We start from the raw sequence: 27,902 nt of genomic DNA, 5'->3' as shown, positions 1-27,902 counted from the left end.
ATGCAAAAGACCCAGCACAGTGCTTAAACTAAGATCACCCCTCAAGACTGCTAGTTTTCCTACCTCTCTGAATATCAAGGATCCAATAGAATGACAGCAAGATGCTGAAAAAGAAGGTATTTCTTGGGAAGCAGAGAAAACAAGAGGGAGAAAAAAGGGCAGGAAAAAAGGGAGGTTTCTTTTCTCATTTGGCAGGGGACCCTATAGGGTAATGGTTAAGAGCAGAGGCCTTCTGGAGCAAGGCTGCCTGGCTTCAGATGTGAGCACAGTGTGCATCCATATGTAAATACTGGTTTGAAACCTGTATCCAACAATCCTCAAAATGTTAGGGTATTTATCTTCCCTAAGTGCACACTTCCTTATGTAAATGACCATAGGTCTCTTTGAGGAAGGACAGGGGAAATTATTATAGTACACTTTTACCATAGTTTTGTTAGTCTCCTCCTCCCAAGGAACTGGCCACCTCTTTAGTCAATGGGTCTAAGTCTGAAAACTGACTCTGGTGTGGAAACTGGACAAGGTCTTTTATTGGAGTAACTACCTTCAGCCTCCTGACCATCATCTTTGATTTCTTGATGCATATAGATTTGTACCCTTGTTGATTCCCCATATATTTGTGGACATCAGATTCCATTACTTCTTTCCAGGTCCTTTCACTACTTCTGACCTTGCCACTCATTGTAAAATTGAATGCACCTGGCTTCTGAGGATTGAGAGGCACCATCTGGTCTCTATTATTTCAGGGTCCTTTCATCCCCATCATGTAGGTCTGTATCAAACTCTCCAGCTCTGAGCCCTAGCCTACAGGAGAAAGTCACGAAACTGCCTGAGTACATATGTGAACTCTCCCTACTCTGCAACTTTCTGAAATCTTAAATTATTAAAAAATAAAGGTTATTAAAATTGAAGAGGACTTCCCTGGTGGTGCAGTGGTTAAGAATCTGCCTCCCGATGCAGGGGACATGGGTTCGATCCCTGGTCCAGAAAGATCCCACATGCTGTGGAGTAACAAAGCCCGTGCACCACAACTACTGAGCCTGTGCTCTAGAGCCCGGGAGCCACAATTACTGAAGCCCCCGCACCTAGAGCCCGTGCTCCACAGCAAGAGAAGCCACTGCAATGAGAAGCCTGCGCACCGCAACGAAGAGTAGCCCCCACTCACTGCAACTAGAGAAAGCCCGCGTGCAGTGACGAAGACCCAACACAGCCCTAAATAAATTTATTTTTTAAAAATGAAGAAATGCTAATCACTATTACAAAATTGTGATAGTTTTATTTACATTGATCTAAATGCCTTCAATAGACCAATATTCTTTAATACACACATTATCTTAAAATTATCTTGCATATAATACAATCTAGTAGAGTTATATTAGTTGCAACATAATTATGAGTATTATTAATTAAAGCCGTTATAGGCATTGTGATCCAATACTGAGACACAGTTTAAAATTGTATAACGAATGTCTTTCAACACTGTAAGTGGTTGTATCATTAAGGATCTGCCAAACTAAAAACATCTTGGTAAATTGGACTATACAAAATCCCCAAGTCACTTGACCTCTTTGATTATAACTGAGTAAAAGGCACTCCAGAACACTGCTTAGCTGCCATGGAAAAAAGTCACTGACACTACCAGTGATGATCAAAATGAAAACTTTCCAACTATACTGCCACGTTAATATAGACCGAGAAGCAGCAGCTTAGCAACTAGGCCAAGAGAAAGCACAATAAGTGAGTCTGATAGTCTTGTCTATGTGTTTTGTTTTTTTTTAAAACATCTTTATTGGAGTATAATCGATTTAAAATGGTGTGTTAGTTTCTGCTTTACAACAAAGTGAACCAGTTATACATATGTCACCATATCTCTTCCCTCTTGCGTCTCCCTCCCTCCCACCCCTCCAGGCTGTCACAAAGCACCAAGCTGATCTCCCTGTGCTATGTGGCTGCTTCCCACTAGCTATCTATTTCACGTTTGGTAGTATATCTATGTCCATGCCACTCTCTCACTTTGTCCCAGCTTACCCTTCCCCCTCCCCGTATCCTCAAGTCCATTCTCTAGTAGGTCTGTGTCTTTTTTCCCATCTTGCCCCTAAGTTCTTCATGACCATTGTTTTTTTTTTTTTTAGACTCCATATATATGTGTTAGCATACGGTATTTGTTTTTCTCTTTCTGACTTACTTCACTCTGTATGACAGACTCCAGGTCCATCCCCCTCACTACAAATAACTCAATTTCATTTCTTTTTATGGCTGAGTAATATGCCATTGTATATATATGCCACATCTTCTTTATCCATTCATCTGTTGATGGACACATAGGTTGCTCCCATGTCCTGGCTATTGTAAATAGAGCTACAATGAACATTGCAGTACATGACTCTTTTTGAATTATGGTTTTCTCAGGGTATATGCCCAGTAGTGGGATTGCTGGGTTATGTGGTAGTTCTATTTTTAGTTTTTTAAGGAACCTCCATACTGTTCTCCATAGTGGCTGTATCAATTTACATTCCCACCAACAGTGCAAGAGGGTTCCCTTTTCTCCACACCGTCTCCAGCATTTATTGTTTGTAGATATTTTGATGATGGCCATTCTGACCGGTGGGAGATGATATCTCATTGTAGTTTTGATTTGCATTTCTCTAATGATTAATGATGTTGAGCATTCTTTCATGTGTTTGTTGGCAATCTGTATATCTTCTTTGGAGAAATGTCTACTTAGGTCTTGTGCCCAATTTTGGATTGAGTTCATTGTTATTTTGATATTGAGCAGCATGAGCTGCTTGTAAATTTTGGAGATTAATCCTTTGTCAGTTGCTCCATTTGCAAATATTTTCTCCCATTCGGAGGGTTGTCTTTTCATCTTGATTATGGTTTCCTTTGCTATGCAAAAGCTTTTAAATTTCGTTAGGTTCCATTTGTTTATTTTTGTTTTTATTTCCATTTCTCTAGGAGGTGGGTCAAAAAGGATCTTGCAGTAATTAATATCATAGAGTGTTCTGCCCATGTTTTCCTCTAAGAGTTTGATAGTGTCTGGCCTTACATGTAGGTCTTTAATCAATTTTGAGTTTATTTTTGTTTATGGTGTTCGGGAGTGTTCTCATTTCATTCTTTTACATGTAGTTGTACAGTTTTCCCAGCACCACTTATGAAGAGGCTGTCTTTTCTCCACTGTATATTCTTGCCTCCTTTATCAAAGATAAGGTGACCATATGTGCGTGGGTTTATTTCTGGGCTTTCTATCCTGTTCCATTGATTTATATTTATGTTTTTGTGCCAGTGCCATACTGTCTTGATTACTGTAGCTTTGTAATATAGTCTGAAGTCAGGGAGCCTGATTCCTCCAACTCCATTTTTCGTTCTCAAGATTGCTTTGGCTATTTGGGGTCTTTTGTGTTTCCATACAAATTGTGAAATTTTTTGTTCTAGTTCTGTGAAAAATGCCAGTGGTAGTTTGATAGGGATTGCATTGAATCTGTGAATTGCTTTGGGTAGTAGAGTCATTTTCACAATGTTGATTCTTCCAATCCAAGAACATGGTATATCACTCCATCTATTTGTATCATCTTTAATTTCTTTCATCAGTGTCTTATAATTTTCTGCATACAGGTCTTTTGTCTCCTTTGGTAGGCTTATTCCTAGATATTTTACTCTTTTTGTTGCAGTGGTAAATGGGAGTGTTTTCTTAATTTCACTTTTAGATTCTTCATCATTAGTGTGTAGGAATTCCAGAGATTTCTGTGCATTAATTTTGTATCCTGCTACTTTACCAAATTCACTGATTGCCTCTAGTAGTTTTCTGGTAGCATCTTTAGGATTCTCTATGTATAGTATCATGTCATCTGCAAACAGTGACAGCTTTACTTCTTCTTTTCTGATTTGGATTCCTTTTATTTCCTTTTCTTCGCTGATTGCTGTGGCTAAAACTTCCAGAACAGTGTTGAGTAAGAGTGGTGAGAGTGGGCAGCCTTGTCTTGTTACTGATCTTAGTGGAAATGGTTTCAGTTTTTCAGCATTGAGGACGATGTTGGCTGTGGGTTTGTCATATATGGCCTTTATTATGTTGAGAAAAGTTCCCTCTATGCCTACTTCCTGGAGGGTTTTTATCATAAATGGGTGTTGAATTTTGTCAAAAGCTTTCTGTGCATCTACTGAGATGATCATATGGTTTTTCTCCTTCAATTTGTTAATATGATGTATCACATTGATTGATTTGCAGTTGTTGAAGAATCCTTGCATTCCTGGAATAAACCCCACTTGATCATGGTGTATGATCCTTTGAATGTGCTGTTGGATTCTGTTTGCTAGTGTTTTGTTGAGGATTTTTGCATCTATGTTCATCAGTGATATTGGCCTGTAGTTTTCTTTCTTTGGGACATCCTTGTCTGGTTTTGGTATCAGGGTGATGGAGGCTTCATAGAATGAATTTGGGAGTGTTCCTCCCTCTGCTATATTTTGGAAGAGTTTGAGTAGGATAGTTGTTGAGAAGGATAGGTGTTAAGTCTTCTCTAAATGTTTGATAGAATTCACCAGTGAAGCCATATGGTCCTGGGCTTTGTTTCGTTGGAAGATTTTTAATCACAGTTCAATTTCAGTGCTTGTGGTTCGTCTGTTCATATTTTCTGTTTCTTCCTGGTTCAGCCTCGGAAGGTTGTGCCTTTCTAAGAATGTGTCTGTTTCTTCTAGGTTGTCCATTTTATTGGCCTAGAGTTGCTTGTAGTAATCTCTCATGAACCTTTGTATTTCTACAGTGTGAGTTGTTACTTCCCCTTTTTCATTTCTAATTCTACTGATGTGAGTCTTCTCTCATTTTTTCTTGATGAGTCTCGCTAATGGTTTATCAATTTTGTTTATCTTCTCAAAGAACCAGCTTTTAGTTTTATTGATCTTTGCTATCGTTTCCTTTATTTCTTTTTCATTTATTTCTGATCTGATCTTTATGATTTCGTTCCTTCTGCTAACTTTGGGTTTTTTTTCTTCTTTCTCTAACTGCTTTAGGTGTAACGTTAGGTTGTTTATTCAAGATGTTTCTTGTTTCTTAAGGTAGGGTTGTATTGCTATAAACTTCCCTCTTAGAACTGCTTTTGCTGCATCCCATAGGTTTTGGGTCGTCGTGTTTTCATTGTCATTTGTTTCTAGGTATTTTTTGTTTTCCACTTTGATTTCTTGGTTATTAAGTAGTGTATTGTTTAGCCGCCATGTGTTTGTATTTTTTACATATTTTTTCCTGTAATTGATATCTAGTCTCATAGCATTGTGATCGGAAAAGATACTTGATACAATTTCAATTTTCTTAAATTTACTAAGGCTTGATTTGTGACCTATGATATGATCTATCCTGGAGAATGTTCCATGAGCACTTGAGAAGAGTGTTTATTCTGTTGTTTTTGGATGGAATGCCCTATAAATATCAATTAAGTCCATCTTGTTCAATGTATCATTTAAAGCTTGTGGTTCCTTATTTATTTTCATTTCGGATGATCTGTCCATTGGTGAAAGTGGGGTTTTAATGTCCCTTACTATGTTTGTGTTACTATTGTTTTCCCCTTTTAAGGCTAACCGGTGTATATCTTCTTCTTGGATTGATCCCTTAATCATTATGTAGTGTCCTTCTTTGTCTCTTGTAATAGTCTTTGTTTTAAAGCCTATTTTATGTGATATGAGAATTGCTACTCCAGCTTTCTTTTGATATCCATTTGCATGGAATATCTTTTTCCATCTCCTCACTTTCAGTTTGTATGTGTCCCAGTTCTGAAGTGTGTCTCTTGTAGACAGCATATATACTGGTCTTGTTTTTGTATCCATTCAGCCAGTCTGTGTCTTTTGGTTGGAGCATTTAATCCATTTACTTTTAAGGTAATTATTGGTATGTACGTTCCTATTCCCATTTTCTTAATTGTCTTGGGTTTCTTATTGTAGGTCTTTTCCTTCTCGTGTTTCATGCCTAGAGAAGTTCCTTTAGCATTTGTTGTAAATCTGGTTTGGTGGTGCTGAATTCTCTTAGCTTTTGCTTGTCTGTAAAGGTTTTAATTTCTCTGTCAAATGTGAATGAGATCCTTGCTGGGTAGAGTAATCTTGGTTGTAGGTTTTTCTTATACACCACTTTAAATATGTCCTGCCACTAGCTTCTGGCTTGCAGAGTTTCTGCTGAAAGATCAGCTGTTTACCTTATGGGTATTCCCTTGTGTGTTATTTTTCCCTTGCTGCTTTTAATATGTTTTCTTTCTATTTAATTTTTGATAGTTTGATGAATATGTGTCTTGGTGTATTTCTCCTTGGGTTTATCCTGTATGGGACTCTCTGTGCTTCCTGGACTTGATTAACTATTTCCTTTCCCATATTAGGGAAGTTTTCAACTATAATCTCTTCAAATATTTTCTCAGTCCCTTTCTTTTTCTCTTCTTCTTCTGGGACCCCTATAATTTGAATGTTGGTGCATTTAATGTTGTCCCAGAGGTCTCTGAGACTGTCCTCTATTCCTTTCATTCTTTTTTCTTTATTCTGCTCTGCTGTAGTTATTTCCACTATTTTATCTTCTAGGTTACTTATCCGTTCTTTTGCCTACGTTATTCTGCTATTGATCCCTTCTAGAGAATTTTTAATTTCATTTATTGTGTTATTCATCAGTGTTTGTTTGCTCTTTAGTTTTTCTATGTCCTTGTTAAACATTTCTTGTATTTTCTCCATTCTATTTCCAAGATTTTGGATCTTCTTTAGTATCATTATTCTGAATTCTTTTTTAGGCAGACTGCCTTTTTCTGTTCATTTGTTAGGTCTGGTGGGTTTTTGCCTTGTTCCTTCATCTGCTGTTGTCTCTCTGTCTTCTTATTTTGCTTAACTTACTGTGTTTGTGGTCTCCTTTTTGCAGGCTGCAGGTTCATACTTCCCGTTGTTTTTGGTGTCTGTCCCTAGTGGCTAAGGTTGGTTCAGTGGGTTGTGTAGGCTTCCTGGTGGAGGGGACTAGTGTCTGTGTTCTGGTGGATGAGGCTGGATCTTGTCTTTCTGGTGGGCAGGTCCACATCTGGTGGTGTGTTTTGGGGTGTCTCTGGCCTTATTATGATTTTAGGCAGCCTCTCTGCTAATGGATGGGGTTTTGTTCCTGTCTTGCTCATTGTTTGGCATAGGGTGTCCAGCACTGTAGCTTGCTGGTCATTGAGTGAAGCTGGGTGTTGGTGTTGAGATGGAGATCTCTGGGAGATTTTCGCCGTTTGATATTATGTGGAGCTGGGAGGTCTCTTGTGGACCAGTGTCCTGAACTTGGCTCTCCCACCTCAGAGGTGCAGCCCTGACGCCTGGCTGGAGCAACAAGAGCCTGTCATTCATGCAGCTCAGAATAAAAGGCAGAAAAAAAAAAAGGAAGGAAAGAAGAAGATAAAGTAAAATAAGTTATTAAAATAAAAAATGAGTATTCAAAAAAATTTTTAAGTAATAAAAAAGAAACAAGAAAGAAGAGAGCAAACAAACTAAAAAACAAATCCACCAATGATAACAAGTGCAAAAAATATACTAAAAAAAAAAAAGGACAGACAGAACCCTAGGACAAATGGTAAAAGCAAAGCTATACAGACAAAATCACACACAGAAGCATACACATACACACTCACAAAAAGAGATAAAGGGAAAAAAATTATATATATTGTTGCTCCCAAAGTCCTCCTCCTCAATTTGGGATGATTTGTTGTCTATTCAGGTATTCCACAGATGCAGGGTACATCAAGTTGATTGTGAAGGTTTAATCCGCTGCTCCTGAGGCTGCTGGGAGAAATTTCCCTTTTTCTTCTTTGTTCGCACAGCTCCTGGGGTTCAGCTTTGGATTTGGTATCACCTCTGCGTGTAGGTCGCCTGAGGACGTCTGTTCTTCACTCAGACAGGATGGGGTTAATGGAGCAGCCGATTAGGGGGCTCTGGCTCACTCAGGCCGGGGGGAGGGAGGGGTACAGGTGCGGGGTGAGCCTGCGGTGGCAGAGGCCGGCATGACGTTGCACCAGCCTGAGGCATGCCGTGTGTTCTGCCGGGGAAGTTGTCCCTGGATCACGGGACCCTGGTAGTAGCGGGCTGCATAGGCTCGGGGAGGGGAGGTGTGGATAGTGACCTGTGCTCGCACACAGGCTTCTTGGTGGCTGCAGCAGCAGCCTTAGCGTCCCATGCCCATCTCTGGGGTCCGCGCTGATAGCCATGGTTCGTGTCTGTCTCTGGAGCTCCTTTAAGCTGCGCTCTGAATCCCCTTTCCTGGCGCACCAGGAAACAAAGAGGCAAGAAAAAGTCTCTTGCCTCCTCGGCAGCTCCATAGTTTTTCCCAGACTCCCACCTGGCTAGCTGTGGCGCACTAGGCCCCTTCAGGCTGTGTTCACGCCGCCAGTCCTCTCCCTGGGATCTAAGCTCCGAAGCCCGAGCCTCAGCTCCCAACGCCCGCCCACCCCGGCGGGTGAGCAGACAAGCCTCTTGGGATGGTGAGTGCCGGTCAGCACCGATCCTCTGTGTGGGAATCTCTCTGCTTTGTCCTCCACACCCCTGTTGCTGTGCTGTCCTCCATGGCTCCAAAGCTTCACCCCTCTGCCACCTGCAGTCTCTGCCCGCAAAGGGGCTTCCTAGTGTCTGGAAACCTTTCCTCCTTCACAGCTCCCTCCCACTGGTGCGGGTCCTGTCCATATTCTTTTGTCTCTGTTTTTTCTTTTGCCCTACCACGTACGTGGGGGAGTTTCTTGCCTTTTGGGAGGTCTGAGGTCTTCTTCCAGTGTTCAGTAGATGTTCTGTAGGAGTTGTTCCACATGTAGATGTATTTCTGATGTATTTGTGGGGAGGAAGGTGATCTTCGCGTTTTACTCTTCCGCCATCTTGAAGCTCCTCCATCATCTATGTGTTTGAAGTTGTCTAGAAAGTAGCAGAGAAAACAGACTGGCAATCGAGTGACTCATATAAAGACTGCAATTACATCCAACAATCCTTCTAAGTTTATTTCTGTATAAGATATAGAATACTTGTACAGAAAGCAAAAAAAGGGGGGGGGAGCTGATAATGGGTAAGGTAGAAAACAAATTCAAATTACAATTTATGTAGAGAAGAAAAATGTTACTGCTATACTCTTAAAAGAAATGTATGGCTACCAGATGAACTTCTTAACTTCGGTGAAGAAATATGAGAGACTTAGGATAAGGTGTGTGTCCTTTTGTGACCCTAAAGTCGCTAAGCAGAGCCTGACAGTGTGACAGAAACAGACTGAAGGTGGTGAGACAGAGATTTTCTAAATATGTGTGTGTGTAAATATAAGTGTGTGTGTGTATACACACACACATACACACATATATATAATCAAACCTTGCTGTTGCATTTTTACCTGCCCACCATGCTTTCTCTTCTCTGAATAACAGAACCCTGTTTTACATGGCAAACTCCTTTTTTTTCTGCTTTGATTACAGCTGGCTTCTACTCAGAACTCAAGTACCCTACTACAGTGATTGACACTTTTAGATCTAGCAGTAAGAATACTTCATATTCTTTATCTAGAAGGATTGATTTAGGGATGGGCTCATGACCTAAACCAGGTGAATCAGAATCACTTTTGGAAAATTTTCTGGAGCTAATTTTCTCGCAACAGAAGGCCATATGGTGGTAGCTGTCTTTGTTACCAAAAGGGAAGAACACACTTAAAAATGAAGATAATGTGGAGAGAAAAAGATCTGACAGATGGAGCAAGAAACACTGCTAACCACATTGTTTGAATGCCTGGATCCAGTCATGTCTGAAGTCAGTTCATCCTTCTGGAACTCCCAGTTAGCCAGTTTATCCTCTTTGGAAATTTATCTGTTTTATCTGAGTCTTGACTCTGCTCAGCTCATGAACCTAATCTGCTACTATGTAATTGAAGTTGTAGTTTTCATTTGTCCTGTATAGTTGCTAATTCTAAAGTTTTAGGCTTTTGGTCACTTTGCTTCCCCAGTATCTCAGACACTGATTCTCCCTCAAGTTACCCTTAAGGGCCATTTGGAAAATCTCTTAAGACTAGCTGATGGAAGAGGATATAGCCAAGCTTTGCATATGACTGGTTGGCTGAATATATGAATGTAAATGAAAATCGAAGGTAGTTGCACTAATGCCCCACTTAGTGGTGACTTTGGTGGAGAGTGGAAATAAAGATGCAAAATCCTCAAAATGGGCAGAGCTTTAAGGATGTGCCTGGCCACCCACTTTGTGTAGAGAGGTCTCAAGGTAAGAAAACACATGGACTAATGCCAGTGGCAAATGACTACTTCAGTTAGTCAAGGAAAAAGATTTAAAGATCAAGAATGAGAATATCTGGGGTAGAGGCATGTTCATAGATGTAACCAAGTGAGCATGAAGTATAAAGATCTTTGCATCATGATAATGCCCACCAGAGTTAACTCAGCAGAGGCATTATAACCAAGTAGACTAACTCAGCTGGCTTACATCAACCAGCACCTGTCATTGGCCATCCCATTCCTGGTGTCATAGGCATATGATTGTAGATTGTAGTGGTCGTGGTTACAAAATGGAGATTCTTTATGGACCCGGCACTGTGGGATTTCACTCACCAAGGCTGATCTGAGTACTCCTGCCACTGAATGTCTAACCTGCTGGCAACAGAAATCAAAGCTGATATCTAGTTGTGGAATCCTTGTTTAATGGAATATCTCATTGGACTAATGTGCTTCCATACATATTTTGGGAAATGTAGCTTTAGTCATAGTCATTACTATTCTTTCCTTAAGTTTCCAATTTTCCAGTCTTTAACAGTTACTGTGTTTGCCTGGATCCCACAAATATGCTTGGACAAATTTCTTCTCTTGAGCCCCTGTCCTAATAATCCAACATCTTCACTCTTTCTTGCTATGGATTAAAAGATCCGTTTTGTTTTTTTTTTTCCCACCAACCGTGTCATAAGTAGTGTTCTGGAGTTGGCACTAACTGGTTCACTAGAGCCAATTGTTAAATTTCCAGGAATTTTGTGAGCCAGTTAGGACCATTATTAAAAATTAAATGATATAAACTGAAACATAAGAACAACGTTAATAAATACTTAAACCACATCAATCATTTTGCTCCATTTTATTATCTGTGCTCTTTGAAGTTATTTACACCTATTATATTTGTATGGTGAAAATACCATGTAATAGTGTGATACTGCTTATCTCTTCCTAACTTCTCATTCAGGGCAGTCATGTTAGTGAGCCCGTTAGCCATGGTGGGACTATTCATTCCATGGAAATTGGCAAATAATACAAATCAGGGCTCCCTTCTTCCCCTTGAAGAGCTGGTTGGTAAACATTTTCTAGAGCATGACTGCATGTAACTCCACATGAAGCCATCTTCCTTTAAGATGGGGAACTATTTTTTTCCTCTATTAAAGTAAATAAGCAGAATTTTTTGTTGTTATTGAATGTAAACACTTTTTCTCTCTTTAGATGTGAAAAACAATATTGGGATAAGAAGGCATAGAATGAAGGCTTTCAAACACCTTGTTAGGTTGTTAGAATGAGCTATCTCACAGCATGTAAAAATTAAGAATTTAAGGTTTCCCAGAAATAAGTCTAGGCCACTGAATCTCAGTTAATCCTGGCCTTCTTTGTCATATCTTTAGAGTGTTTATTGTTTCTGCAAAAATTTCCCTTGATACACAATTGTTTAATAATACTCAGATTCTTAGCTGATAATAAGATTCTTTTGTATTCATTATTTTTAAAAGACATTTTAGATAGTAGGGCATATGCATGCCTAACTTGATATGCAATCAGGAAAATATAAAATTCAAGCTGGGGGTGCTTTTGATTTTCTGTGCAAGCTGTTAAGTACCTAAAAATAGGAAATGTAGAAGAAGCAAAAATTACAAAAGAAAGAGACGCTACAAGATGTTTCCCCTGGGAATTCTTTGGAATTGCCAATGACCTTGGTGCTTGGTTGCCACACCTTCGGCTTTGCTAGAGATAACATGCTCCTTTATGTTAGAAGTATAAACTGTTATTTTCAAACAAGAAATATTAATAAATTAAGGCATTCATTTTCCATTACCAAGGGCTTACTTTTGCTAGTAGTTGCTTACATTAAATAGCCAGGTTTCTAAAATATACTAATAAGATAATACCTAGCAAAATAAAACAGAAATGAAAATCAACCAACCAAATAAATAAAAAGTAAAAACAGAATGCTTGATGTCCCAGCAAACAATTTGCAGAGGAATTCTGCAAAGTGAAGAGTTGGTGCTGAATCTTGCCACGTTAAATGATTTTGCACAGAAATTATATTGACACAATTTTGATGTGTTTTTCCATTAAGAAACCAATTTCCACATAAGTGGTGAAATCAAGTTCCAACTTGATTTTTACAGTGAGAAGGATTATGCTGTCAAGTCAGATGGATCCATGTGAAGGCAATATTTTGTTTAGACAAATACTGAAAGTTATTTGAGTGCAAAAGAGCAGCACAACAATAATGGCCTAATATAAAGTAAGCATTCAAGAAATGTGTCTCTCTGCTTCCTTAAAATGGAGTTTGCAATGCCTGGCTAAGCCTATTCTAGAAAATACTATCCAACAAAATTTGATTTCTCATTGAGTTAAAAAATTTCATTTTGATTGTATTGAATGCCTGAAAGGTATTTATTTCTATATTGGTTTGTGCTCTTCTTGTTAATATGTCTTTCTCTTCCAATATTGTAACATTTTATCCTCACAGCCTTTAATTTGGTGTGATTCTTTTTTTATTTGAAGATCACTTTCTGAAATCATTTATGGCTGATGGGACAGATCGGTATCCTTATCCCGGTTTCAACAGACTTGGTTTGCCTCTCTGGCTTGTGACTTCCTGTGATAATTCCTGGTTTTAGCTCTGGCCTTAGAGATGACACTCAATAAATATCTGCTTTATTTAGAAGAGATTGAATGAGCATCTTGCCCTAGAGAGGGCTGAAAAACTGTTAGGTTTATAAGCCATAGTTTTGGTGAGAATCTACAGATGAACCTATAGTAATTTATTGAAGTTGAGCTTTTCATTGGCCAGGTAGGTGACTTGGTTGTGCTGCTGGAAAGTAGTGTAAGTGGATTTTTTTCTTTGAGTTCCTAGTTGATAGCAATTCATACTATCAATCTGAGAACTTCATAGAACTCAGGAGATGTGAACTCAGAGCTCCTTAAAAACATGGGTTTCTAGTTAAAATCAGGGTCTTGATAATACATAGAGGCAGAAAATCACATTAATAAACATGAGTCTTTGTGAGGTGGTCACTATTACCATGATGGCAAAAAAAAAAAAAAAAAATCCAGTAAGATATTGAGTCCCCAGCTTGGGACGGGGTCCTGTACACATTCTCTGGAATCATCTGGAATCCCAGAGGCCCTGGCACATACATAAGGAGCTGTATTTATGCTTTTAAATCAGCAGTATGATCTTAGCTTTTGCAGCAGTAGAGCAGTGAAGCCAGGAGCCTTAGTCTAATAAATATACCTTGGCTGGCAAGCCTGTAGCGTCGGTGCTGGCATTCAGTGCACTGGTTTCAATCCATCACTGTAATGAAGGGGAATAACACAGCAGAGGAGAGTTGAACAGTTTGCCATCTCTAGTGATGGTTATTTGAACTCACCATCTCCCTCCCTCCCTGCCTTTTTTTCTTCTTTCCTGCATCTTAAGCCTATATTCTCAGAAATAGCACTGGTTGGGGGCTGGGAAAGAATGGTAAGGAGCTGGAAATTCCAGTTTTATTGATTTGGGCTCAACAGAAATGTTTTCTTGTTTTTCTCTGGGAGGGGTTTACCTACACTCTAACTCAAAAAAGCCTAGGAAACAGTTACTACAATCTTAAAAGGATCAAAGTAAACTTTGTAGGCATGAGTGGTTGTAGAAGGATTTTCAGAGGAATACAGTATATCATAGCAAAAGTAGAGGACCAGGGATCAGGCCACTTCATTGTAGGTTCTGCGAATTGACCAGTAGCATGACTTTGAGGACCTGATTTATTCATCCGTACAACGAGGCACGTAGAATACTAAGGTCCTTTGCAACCAAATATGGTATGATTCCACCATGGTCCTCAATAAAGGATTCAAATCTGAGCTGAACTCTGAGTCCTTAGCAGTGCACTTGCTTTAAAATATATTTTGCTACTTTAAAAAATGAGAAATAGTGTATCCATACCTTACTGTAGCCACTGGGCTTTATATCAACTTGCACTTGATAGTTTTATACCTAAAGGACAACATATATCAAGGGGATGGATGATCCTCTTTGTAACTCTTGACATATTTTACATCATCATACCAATGCATTTTCAGCTGTTTATGCCAATGCTATCATGGTAGTCAAGGTCTTAAAGTATGCTTGGTTGACTTAAGGGAAAGGCATTTTCTGGACTTCTCAATACCTTGTATTAAATATATATATATATATATGTTATAGGGGGAACTGTGGGTAGATGGCTGAAGCCAATGATAGACCTTTCTACAGATTACAGAAATTAGTACTTAAATTTTGTCTGTATTGGTACAATGAAATGCTTCTGAAGATCACTGTTTTCCAATGGCAGAGGTAAATTAATGCTCCGTATTGCGTTTGAGTAGCACTGGTTTGTTATAGAGTAGAAAATTACATAGCCTGACTGAATATTCTAAGGTAAAGGATTTACTGAAGTCTGAATGTTTTCTAAACCTCAGTCTGAATTAAGCACTGTTGATGCCACTAAGTGGCCTGTTACTTCTGTGCTGAGGCTGTTTCTTCCAAAGCAATTGCTATGCTTTGTAAGTATCCAGTTAGTCAGCTATAGATGTTTCTGTATCATTCAGAAAGAAGAATAATTTATGATCTTGCCAAAGAATTATTTATTGTTCTCTGAGTAACAACATGAAGTATATATTCTCCCCAATAAATCCAAAACGTCAAAGATTAAAACGTAACTGTGAATGCAACAGCTTGGACAAATTTCACAAACATGATGCTGAGCAAAAGAAACCAACCCCATACTAACCTGTGGTGATAGATGTAAGAAAGTGTTTTATTTTGGAGGAGATGGAGGGTGGGAGCTGGGGTCATGGATTGCCTCAAGGCAGGGGGCATTAGGGAACTTTCCAGGGTGATAACAGTGATTTATATCTTATTTTGTGTGATGGTTACACAGGTATAATACAACTGTCAAAATTCATTATCCTGAACATTTAAGATATGTGCATCTTATTGCATGGAAATGGTACTTCAATATAAAATGATGTAAAAAATATTCTGGATTCCGTATCCCTCCCTTCCCCTGGCCTGAGTGAGCCACAGCCCACGAATCAGCTGCTCCTTTAACCCCCTCCTGTCTGAGCGAAGAAAAGATGCCCTCAGGCAACCTATACACAGAGGCGCGTCCAAATCCAAAGCTGAACCCAAGGAGCTGTGGGAACAAAGAAGAGAAAGGGAAATTTCTCCCAGCAACCTCAGGAACAGCAGATTAAATCTACACAATCAACGTGATGTACCCTGCATCTGTAGAATACCTGAATAGAGAACGAATCATCCAAAATTGAGGAGGTGGACTTTGGGAGCAATGATATATATATTTTTTTCCCTTTTTCTCTTTTTGTGAGTGTGTATGTGTATGCTTCTGTGTGTGATTTTGTCTGTATAGCTTTGCTTTTACCATTTGTCCTAGGGTTCTGTCTGTCCGTTTTGTTTTGTTTGTTTGTTTTTTTAGTATAGTCCCTAGCACTTGTTATCATTGGTGGATTTGTTTTTTGGTTTGGTTGCTCTCTTCTGTCTTTCTTTTTTTATTACTTAAAATTTTTTAAATTAATTTTTATTTTAATAACTTTATTTTACTTTATTTTATTTTATCTTCTTTCTTTCTTTCTTTTTTGGCACCCTTTTATTCTGAGCCGTGTGGATGACAAGCTCCTGGTGCTCCAGCCAGGCATCAGGGCTGTGCCTCTGAGGTGGGAGAGCCAAGTTCAGGACACTGGTTCACAAGAGACCTCCCAGCTCCACATAATATCAAACGGTGAAAATCTCCCAGAGATCTCCATCTCAACACCAACACCCAGCTTCACTCAATGACCAGCAAGCTACAGTGCTGGACACCCTATGCCAAACAATGAGCAAGACAGGAACAAAACCTCATCCGTTAACAGAAAGGCTGCCTAAAATCATAATAAGGCCAGAGACACCCCAAAACACACCACCAGATGTGGACCTGCACACCAGAAAGACAAGATCCAGCCTCATCCACCAGAACACAGACACTAGTCCCCTCCACCAGGAAGCCTACACAACCCACTGAACCAACCTTAGCCACTAGGAACAGACACCAAAAACAACAGGAAGTATGAACCTGTAGCCTGCAAAAAGGAGACCACAAACACAGCAAGTTAAGCAAAATAAGAAGAAAGAGAAACAACAGCAGATGAAGGAACAAGGCAAAAACCCACCAGACCTAACAAATGAAGAGGAAATAGGCAATCTACCTGAAAAAGAATTTAGAATAATGGTAGTAAAGATCATCCAAAATTTTGGAAATAGAATGGAGAAAATACAAGAAACATTTAACAAGGACCTAGAAGAACTAAAGAGCAAACAAATAGTTATGAACAACACAATAAATGAAATTAAAAATTCTCTAGAAGGAATCAAGAGCAGAATACCTGAGGCAGAAGAATGGATAAGTGACCTGGAAGATAAAAGAGTGGAAATAACTAATGCAGAGCAGAATAAAGAAAAAAGAATGAAAAGACTTGAGAGCAGTCTCAGAGACCTCTGGGACAACATTAAATGCACCAACATTCGAATTATAGGGGTCCCAGAAGAAGAAGAGAAAAAGAAAGGGATTGAGAAAATATTGAAGAGATTATAGTTGAAAACTTCCCTAATATGGGAAAGGAAATAGTTAATCAACTACAGGAAGCACAGAGAGTCCCATACAGGATAAAGCCAAGCAGAAACACACCAAGGCACATATTCATCAAACTATCAAAAATTAAATAGAAAGAAAACATATTAAAAGCAGCAAGGGAAAAACAACAAATAACACACAAGGGAATCCCCATAAGGTAAACAGCTGATGTTTCAGCAGAAACTCTGCAAGCCGGAATAGGATGGCAGGACATATTTAAAGTGATGAAGGAGAAAAACCTACAACCAAGATTACTCTACCCAGCAAAGATCTCATTCAGATTTGATGGAGAAATTAAAACCTTTACAGACAAGCAAAAGCAAGGAAAATTCAGCACTACCAAACCAGCTTTATAACAAATGCTAAAGGAACTTCTCTAGGCATGAAACACAAGAGAAAGAAAAGACCTACAATAACAAACCCAAAACAATTAAGAAAATGGGAATAGGAACATACATATTGATAATTACCTTAAATGTAAATGGATTAAATACTCCAACCAAAAGACACAGACTGGCTGAATGGATACAAAAAAAAAGATCCATATATATGCTGTCTACAAGAGACCCACTTCAGAACTAGGGACACATACAGACTGAAAGTGAGGGGATGGAAAAAGAAATTCCATGCAAATGGAAATCAAAAGAGAGCTGGAGCAGCAATTCTCATATCAGATAAAATAGACTTTAAAACAAAGACTATTACAAGAGACAAATAATGACACTACATAATGATCAAGGGATCAATCCAAGAGGAAGATAAAACAATTGTAAATATTTGTGCACCCAACATAGGAGCACCTCAATACATAAGGCAAATGCTAACAGCCATAAAAGGGGAAATTGACAGTAACACAAGCATAGTAGGGAACTTTAACACTGCACTTTCACTAATGGATAGATCATCCAAAATGAAAATAAATAAGGAAACACAAGCTTTAAATGATGCATTAAAAAAGATGGACTTAATTGATATTTATAAGACATTCCATCCAAAAACAACAGAATACACTTTCTTCTCAAGTGCTCATGGAACATTCTCCAGGATAGATCATATCTTAGGTCACAAATCAAGCCTTGGTAAACTTAAGAAAACTGAAATCATATCAAGTATCTTTTCCGACCACAGCGCTATGAGACTAGATATCAATTACAGGAAAAAATCTGTAAGAAATACAAACACATGGAGGCTAAACAATACACTGCTTGATAACCAAGAAATCACTGAAGAAATCAAAGTGGAAAACAAAAAATACCTAGAAACAAATGACAGTGAAACACGACAACCCAAAACCTATAGGATGCAGCAAAAGCAGTTCTAAGAGGGAAGTTTATAGAAATACAATCCTACCTTAAGAAACAAGAAACATCTCAAATAAACAACCTAACGTCACAACTAAAGCAATTAGAGAAAGAACAAAAAAACCCCAAAGTTACCAGAAGGAAAGAAATCATAAAGCTCATATCAGAAATAAATGAAAAAGAAATGAAGGAAACGATAGCAAAGATCCATAAAACTAAAAGCTGGTTCTTTGAGAAGATAAACAAAATTGATAAACCGTTAGCCAGACTCATCAAGAAAAAAAGGGAGAAGACTCACATCAATAGAATTAGGAATGAAAAAGGAGAAGTAACAACTGACACTGCAGAAATACAAAGGATCATGAGAGACTACTACAAGCAACTCCAGGCCAATAAAATGGACAACCTAGAAGAAATGGACACATTCTTAGAAATGCACAACCTTCTGAGACTGAACCAGGAAGAAATAGAAACTATGAATAGACCAATAACAAGCACTGAAATTGAAACAGTGATTAAAAATCTTCCACCAAACAAAAGCCCAGGCCCAGATGGCCTCACTGGTGAATTCTATCAAATATTTAGAAAAGAGCTAACACCTATCCTCAGATTCTTCCAAAATATAGCAGAGGGAAGTACACTCCCAAATTCATTCTACGAGGCTACCATCACCCTGATACCAAAACCAGACAAGGATGTCACAAAGAAAGAAAACTACAGGCCAGTATAACTGATGAACTTAGATGCAAAAGTCCTCAACAAAATACTAGCAAACAGAATCCAGCAGCACACTAAAAGGATCATACACCATGATCAAGTGGGGATTATCCCAGGAATGCAAGGATTCTTCAATATACGCAAATCAATGTGATATACCATATTAACAAATTGAAGGAGAAAAACCATACGATTATCTCAATAGATGTAGGGAGAGCTTTTGACAAAATTCAACACCCATTTATGATAAAAACCCTCCAGAAAGTAGGCATAGAGGGAACTTACCTCAACATAATAAAAACCATATATGACAAACCCACAGCCAACATCGTCCTCAATACTGAAAAACTGAAACCATTTCCACTATGATCAGGAACAAGACAAGGTTGCCAACTCTCACCACTATTATTCAACATAGTTTTGGATGTTTTAGCCACAGCAATCAGAGGAGAAAAAGAAATAAAAGGAATCCAAATCGGAATAGAAGTAAAGCTGTCACTGTTTGCAGGTGACATGATACTATACATAGAGAATCCTAAAGGTGCTATGAGAAAACTACTAGAGGTAATCAATGAATTTGGTAAAGTAGCAGGATACAAAATTAATGCACAGAAATCTCTTGTTCCTATACACTAATGATGAAAAATCTGAAAGTGAAATTAATAAAACACTCCCATTTACCATTGCTTCAAAAAGAATAAAATATCTAGTAATAAACCTGTCTAAGGAGATGAACGACCTGCATGCAGGAAATTATAAGACACTGATGAAAGAAATTAAAGTTGATACAAACAGATGGAGAGATATACCATGTTCTTGCATTGGAAGAATCAACATCGTGAAAATGACTCTACTATCGAAAGCAATCTACAGATTAAGTGCAATCCCTATCAAACCAGCAATGGCATTTTTCACAGAACTAGAACAAAAAATTTCACAATTTGTATGGAAACACAGAAGACCCCGAATACCAAAAGCAATCTTGAGAAAGAAAAATGGAGCTGGAGGAATCAAGCTCCCGGACTTCAGACTATACTAAAAAGCTACAGTAATCAAGGCAGTATGGTACTGGCACAAAAACAAATATAGATCAATGGAACAGGTTAGAAAACCCAGAGATAAACCCATGCACATATGGTCACCTTATCTTTGATAAAGGAGGCAAGAATATACAGTGGAGAAAAGACAGCCTCTTCAATAAGTGGTGCTGGGAAAACTGGACAGCTACATATAAAAGAATGAAATTAGAACACTCCCTAGCACCATATACAAAAATAAACTCAAAATGGATTAAAGACCTAAATGTAAGGCCAGGCACTGTCAGACTCTTAGAGGAAAACATAGGCAGAACACTCTATGACATAAATTACAGCAGGATCCTTTTTGACTCACCTCTTAGAGAAATGGAAATAAATACAAAAATAAAGAAATGGGACCTAATGAAACTTAAAAGCTTTTGCACAGCATAGGAAACCATAAACAAGACAAAAACACAACCCTCATAATCGAAGAAAATATTTGCAAATGAAGCAACTGACAAAGTATTAATCTCCAAAATTTGTAAGCAGCTCATGCAGTTCAATATCAAATAAACAAACCCAAACCAAAAACGGGCAGAAGACCTAAGTAGACATTTCTCCAAAGAAGATATACAGATTGCCAACAAACACATGAAAGAATGCTCAACATCATTAATCATTAGAGAAATGCAAATCAAAACTACAATACGATATCATCTCACACTGGTCAGAATGGCCATCATCAAAATATCTACAAACAATAAATGCTGGAGTGGGTATGGAGAAAAGGCAACCCTCTTGCACTGTTGGTGGGAATGTAAATTGATACAGCCACTATGGAGAACAGTATGGAGGTTCCTTAAAAAACTAAAAATAGAACTGCCATATGACCCAGCAATCCCACTACTGGGCATATACCCTGAGAAAACCATAATTCAAAAAGAGTCATGTACCAGAATGTTCATTGAAGCTCTATTTATAATAGCCAGGACATGGGAGCAACCTAAGTGTCCATCAACAGATGAATGGATAAAGAAGATGTGGCACATATATACAATGGCATATAACTCAGCTATAAAAAGAAACGAAATTGAGTTATTTTTAGTGAGGTGGATGGACCTAGAGCCTGTCATACAGAGTGAAGTAAGTTAGAAAGGGTAAACAAATACCATATATAACACACATACATGGAATAAAAAAAAAAAAGTTCTGAAGAACCTAGGGGCAAGACGGGAATAAAGACACAGACCTATTAGAGAATGGATTTGAGGATACGGCGAGGGGGAATGGTAAGCTGGGGTAATGTGAGAGAGTGGCATGGACATAGATATACTGACAAACGTGAAATAGATAGCTAGTGGGAAGCAGCCACATAGCACGGGGAGATCAGCTTGGTGCTTTGTGACCAACTGGAGGGGTGGGGTAGGGAGGGTGGGAGGGAGGGAGATGCAAGAGGGAAGAGATATGGGTACATGTGTATATGTATAACTGATTCACTTTTTTATAAAGCAGAAGCTAACACACCATTGTAAAGCAATTATACTCCAAGAAAGATGTTAAAAAAACAATTCAACATAACACAAACTCATAGTAAAAGGAGAAGAGAAGGGAGCCTCCCTAGGTAGTCTCAATTATCAGGAAGTGTTGAAAGCATCATCTTTACAATCAGGGATGAGACACTATCATCACTTCTTGTCAACCTTGTGGTGAAGGCACCACTGATACCACAGGCCTAATGAAGCAAGTCTTCCTTGGTTCTGTGCTGAGCCTACCACTAGGTCGTCTTTGCTAACTCAGTGTCTTCCTGACACCCACATGTACTCCTTCCTTGGCATCTCTTCTCAGTGTGGGCTGCACAATGGAATCACCTAATCTTTAAAAAAAATAAATAAATTTAAAAATATAAAAAATGTTCTGAAAAATTGATCTTTCTGTACAAGAATATATTAAAACCTTGAGTTAAAAACGAGATGGGGACTGTGCTTTTTAGAATGGCAACTTAAGGAAGGAACTCTTTGGACCTTATTCCCAATGAAACAACCAAAACAGATAATACTTATATAAAACCTTAATCATTTGACATGTCTAAAAGTTGTCCTAGGGCAACTAGTGCCCTGTCTGTGTTTATAGATAGTCCACTGTGATATCCTCAAGTAGGAATTTATACCCAGAAGGACCATAGCATCTACCAGCACTGCAGATTATGGCAGAGACTTCTTTAATGAGAAAAATTATGTACTTTATAAAAACAGACAACCCTTAATAAAAATGTCCTCTTAAAACACTTTGTTACTGGATACTTTCTAAACAGAGGGTCGTGGGCTGTTCCAGCTCCAGGGTGGCACTCCTTGCTTCAACTCCTTTAAGTCCCCTCCCAGTTTCCAGAAGCTCCTGAAGCTCTGATTGTCCTGTAGAAGGAAACTGGACTTTGGGATCAGAATGAGCTAAGTTTTAATCTGTGTCTTATCATTTATTATGTGTTTTGATGGGAAACATCTTTAATCTGTCTAAGCTGTATCTGTAAAATGGGAATAATATCTTCCAGGTTTCAATGTGGTAATTCTAATATTTCAAGATTAAGTGTGATAATATATGAGAATTTCTTTGTATAGAGAAGTCATCCACTAAAAGATTCTAATTTGAGTTAGCATTGTGGGTCCTGAAAGTGAGATTACACAGAGCCACGAACCATCTACAAATGCAGACAGGCAGGGAACCCCACCTACTGCTAGCATTATGAGTTGCCCTAGTCAGTGATGGCAGGGAAGGTGCTATGGTAAGTTAAAAGACAAAGCCATTCAGGAGATTGTCTTCATAAGAGAAATGCATATTACTGCCTAGAATCTGTTGTTCTCCCTGCAAGGTCTTAAAAATGACACCAAAGGGAAATGTCTGTTTCCACTTGTCTCTTCTCTGTCGTTGTTTTGTTTAAAATATGTAGTATTTCACCATGATTAACAATATTGTATTTAAATTTTAGTCGTGAAATCCAGAAATCTAAACCCATAATCTTCTATTCAACTGTAAATATTGTTTTAGAAATCTTTTATGTTAATGCACTATATACTCTGGGTATTTTTCAGTGGAGTGTAGACAATAGTATAATTTGTCTAGAAAGGAACAAAATAACTGAGAATCATTTGTTGCACCTCATGCTTCCATTAACATAGTGGGGAGGGCCCAGTGACATTTTGAAGTAGTTCAAAAGTATTTTCTGAAGTCATCTGCATCATTAGAAATGTCTTCTTTTTACCAGTTTATCTGCCTTCATTTTTTTCATTTTGCTATTTATTATCAATGTATCTCTCTATCATCATCTGTACATCTCTCTCTATCTTGAGATGATACCAGGAGTAGCTAGGGAAGAATTTAGAGGAGTGGAGGCAGGTAGGAGGATGTGTCCACTTTGGCAGTTAAATTTGTTACCATGATTGCCTGGGATCCCAGTGAAAATTGTAATCATGAGGGGACTATCTGAAGGCGTTTAACTGTGATATTTGTAATGGGCCCTTACCAAAATGGATGGAACTAGATATTTTTGGTAAGCACTAGCAGCTATTTCGGTAATATGGAATGAAACCGGTTGTGTTTATTTTATTTTATTTTTATTTATTTATTTTTGGTTGCATTGGGTCTTCGTTGCTGCGCGCAGACTTTCTCTAGTTGCGTTGAGTGGGGTCTATTCTTTGTTGCGGTACGTGAGCTTCTCATTGCTGTGGCTTCTCTTGTGGAGCACAGATTCTAGGTGCACAGGCTTCAACAGTTGTGGCTCACGGGCTCTAGAGTGCAGACTCAGTAGTTGTGGCTCACGGGCCTAGTTGCTCCGTGGCATGTGGGATCTTCCCAGACCAGGACTCGAACCTGTGTCCCCTGCATTGGCGGGTGGATTCTTAACCACTGCGCCACCAGGGAAGTCCTGGTTTTGTTTATTTTTAAACTGAGTTTTAATCCACGGATAATTTTCATTTGAGAAATACCAATGTGTCCTTTTCAAAGCTGAATATGTGAATCTTTATGGGACTTTTCCTTGAGAGGCAGCCATAAAGGCAGATGATTACTTTGTGGATGGAAGGAACAGTAAGTAGGAACACACAGTGGTGTACCTTTAGAGGCCATCTGTGAATGAACTACAGAATGAACTATAAAATGTTAACTTAGATATGCTCCCAGCTTCCCCTTTCCTTCCCAGCTCTGTGGCTAGGGCTGCTCTAGAAGTCTCAGGGCTCCCATTTAAATCTGTCAACCTAAGTATTTATTGAGCTGCTTGGATGAAGGTATTCATTCCATACTCTGAGGTCTAGAATCACTTATTGTTTTGTGTACAATCACAGGATAGTCCTTGGACTGCTGAGAAAGTAATTCCAGTATATGAACATTAAATGCTTAATTCCATATCTGTTAAAAATCTACTGGATACTCTCCCATGGGACAGAGATGGTGAAGTCAAGGGAAGCAGATTCTTGTCCTACACAGAGCTCTCCTACATTGGGGAATAAAGGCAATACATGGGCATTTACCATACAATTAAGGAGCTGGGGTGAGGACAAAACTAGTTTCTGACCCAGTCAGGGAAGTCTTCTTGGAAAAAGTAATGAGAAAGATATTTCTAAACTAAATTAGAAGGAAGAATAAGAGCCAACTAGGGAAAGAGTAGAGGGGGAAGACAATTTCTTATAAAGGAAAGGACATGTGTAGATCCTTAGAGGAAAAAGCTAAGCAAAATCAAATCATGTTTTTTTGTTTGTTTGTTTTGCGGTACGTGGGCCTCTCACTGTTGTGGCCTCTCCCGTTGCGGAGCACAGGCTCCGGATGCGCAGGCTTAGCGGCCATGGCTCACGGGCCCAGCTGCTCCGCGGCATGTGGGATCTTCCCAGACTGGGGCACGAACCCACGTCCCCTTCATCGGCAGGCGGACTCTCAACCACTGCGCCACCAGGGAAGCCCCCAGATCATGTTTTTAAGAAGAATAAATGATAGGCTGAGCGGAGCTGTAGAGGAAAGGGAGAGTGGGTCGGGGATGGTGGTGGAGACGACTGATGAGTTAATCAGAGAATCAGAGAACTAGACCGTGAAGGACTTATAAGTTTTAGGAAGGTTTTCTAATTTTATCGTGTGGTCAGTGGTGAAGGCTTTTGAAAGATTCAAAGGGGGACTAGCCTGATACTGATTTTGCTTTTGGTGAGTCAGCAGTGATGATGAGCAGAAGTGGAGGTTAGAAGATTGATTACAAGATGGTGACAGTAAGCCAGAATTGCAGTGGATAGGATCTGGACTAAATAACTAATAGGAATAACGGGGAGAAAAGAAAGGTTTTAGAGACATACGCTAAATGAAATCATCGAGACTTTACTATTACTTGGATTGAGGCTATGAATAAGGCAAGCCTAGGTCCAGGTTTCTGATGTGGACCTCTGTATGGAGGAGGATGCTCTTCACTGGAACAGAGAACAAGAAAGAAACAGTGATGGTAGAGTTGAGTGGGAAGGTATAGATGAAGTATTTCATTTTGTATTTGAAACATTTAAATTATTGGCCCTATACATAGAAATATCCAGTACGCAATTGGGTACAGACTTCTAAAGTTTAAGAGGAAGATACAGACTAACAAACAGATTTAAAAATCACAAGTTTAGGTGGAGATTGAGGCAGTAATAGTAGATGGGGTTGCTTTAGATAGAATGGGTACAATGAGAGGAGATTCTTTTTTTTTTTTTTTTCTTGCGGTACGTGGGCCTCTCACTGTTGTGGCCCTCCAGCTGCGGAGCACAGGCTCCATATGTGCAGGCCCAGCGGCCATGGCTCACGGGCCTAGCCGCTCCACGGCATGTGGGATCTTCCCGGACCGGGGCATGAACCCGTGTCCCCTGCATCAGCAGGCGGACTCTCAACCACTGCGCCACCAGGAAAGCCCGAGAGGAGATTCTTGTCCAAATTAATTTTCCAGTATTGAATGGTAATGACTTCAGCTGAAGTTATCCAAACCCAGCCAAAGTTATTCTTTACGTAGATCTACTACAGCAAGACTTTTATTGGAACCTGAATGATAGTAGTTCATTAGCATATCTTATGGGCAGAGTGAACCTTTGTGCCAGAATGACTCAACAAAAGGTGGGTCCCAATATAACAAAATTCACTTTCTATCTGATATTTTATTATCATATTATGTTTTCAAAGAATTATGTTTAATTTGTGTTATGACTCATTTCTCTATGTCTAAAGTTCTTAGGATTTATATGTGAACTAGAGTTCATGATTTTCTTTGCATTTTCTTAAAGCGTCAGGTAAACACATACTGCGGGTGAATGTTTTTCTGTCTTGAGGGAAAAAAAGAGTATTACCAAGATTTCTTTCTAGCAACTAAAGGCAACTGATGTCTGTTAGATTACAACTCAACTCTAACCACAACTGAATCTTCTGCAGAAAGTAGAAGTATTCCATCGTATAAGGGGGAAGGTTTTATTAGGCCAGCTGAGTGTGGCTAGAATATGGACATGTAATGAAAGTATTAATGACATCACTAACTGATACCCAGTTAATGACATCACTAACTGATACCCAGTTATCTGCTGGATGAGCTACTTTGTTCAACAGGCTATCTACCCATATTGTTACTTTCTCGTGATTCTATTCTCTTGTTCCTGTATTGTCCTTACAACGATACCAGTAATACTGGATTAGGGACCACCCTAGTGACTTCATCTTAACTTGATTACATCTGCAAAGACCCTATTTCCAAATAAGATCACATTCGCCGATACTGGAAGTTAGGAGTTCAAAATATCTTTTTTTGGGAATGCAGTTCAGCCCATAACAATGGTTCTTCACCAAAGGACCATTTTTAATGGTGACATTCACAGTTTCAAAGAAAAGTAAATAGTTTAACTTTCCATAATACAGAAACAGAGAATTCCTTTTTGATAGTCATTGGTTAAAATATCATTGCAAATATTTTAAACAGTTTAAAAGATTGTAAAATATTATTGCCCTGTGGAATTTTCCTGTGTTCTTTCTGCTCATGGATAACTTATGATGATACATTCAATGGGGAAATGGAAAAGACATAAAATAACTGACATTTTTTTCATCTCTGCTTTCCAGAAAGTGTACATCTACCAGTAGTGAATACAAGTGTCCATTTGACTACCTTCCCGAGGCACTGAATAAATGAAAAAACTTTGCTACTCAGAAGAGGGATTCTGTCTCATTTTTGTTTTAGATGACATTTCATTGATTAATTTAATGATTAATAGTGAAGTTGAATATTTGTCGTAGTCAATGAAAACAACTTTTTCACTCATCATTTATTTAAATTTTTGGAGATAATTTCCTAGAGCTTTTTCTTACTTTTCTGTAGTAAAATCTATCTTATTATTTTTTACATCTTTATTGGAGTATAATTGTTTTACAATGGTATGTTAGTTTCTGCTTTATAACAAAGTGAATCAATTATACATATGTTCCAATATCTCTTCCCTCTTGCGTCTCCCTCCCACGCACCCTCCCTATCCCACCCCTCTAGGTAGTCACAAAGCACCAAGCTGATCTCCCTGTGCTATGCGGCTGCTTCCCACTAGCTATCCATTTTACGTTTGGTAGTGTATATATGTCCATGCCACTCTCTCGCTTTGTCACAGCTTACCCTTTCCCCGCCCCATATCCTCAAGTCCATTCTCTAGTAGGTCTGTATCTTTATTCCCATCTTACCCCTAGGTTCTTCATGACATTTTTTTTTCTTAGATTCCATATATATGTGTTAGCATATGGTATTTGTTTTTCTCTTTCTGACTTACTTACTCTGTGTGATAGACTCCAGGTCCATCCACCTCACTACAAATAACTCAATTTAGTTTCCTTTTATGGCTGAGTAATATTCCACTGTATATATGTGACACATCTTCTTTATCCATTCATCCGATGATGAACACTTAGGTTTCTTCCATCTCCTGGCTCTTGTTAATAGAGCTGCAATGAACATTTTGGTACATGACTCTTTTTGAATTA

Source organism: Lagenorhynchus albirostris, chromosome 3 (assembly GCF_949774975.1).
Source record: "Lagenorhynchus albirostris chromosome 3, mLagAlb1.1, whole genome shotgun sequence".
Classification (NCBI taxonomy): domain Eukaryota; kingdom Metazoa; phylum Chordata; class Mammalia; order Artiodactyla; family Delphinidae; genus Lagenorhynchus; species Lagenorhynchus albirostris.
Note: the sequence above shows the minus strand (reverse complement) of the source record.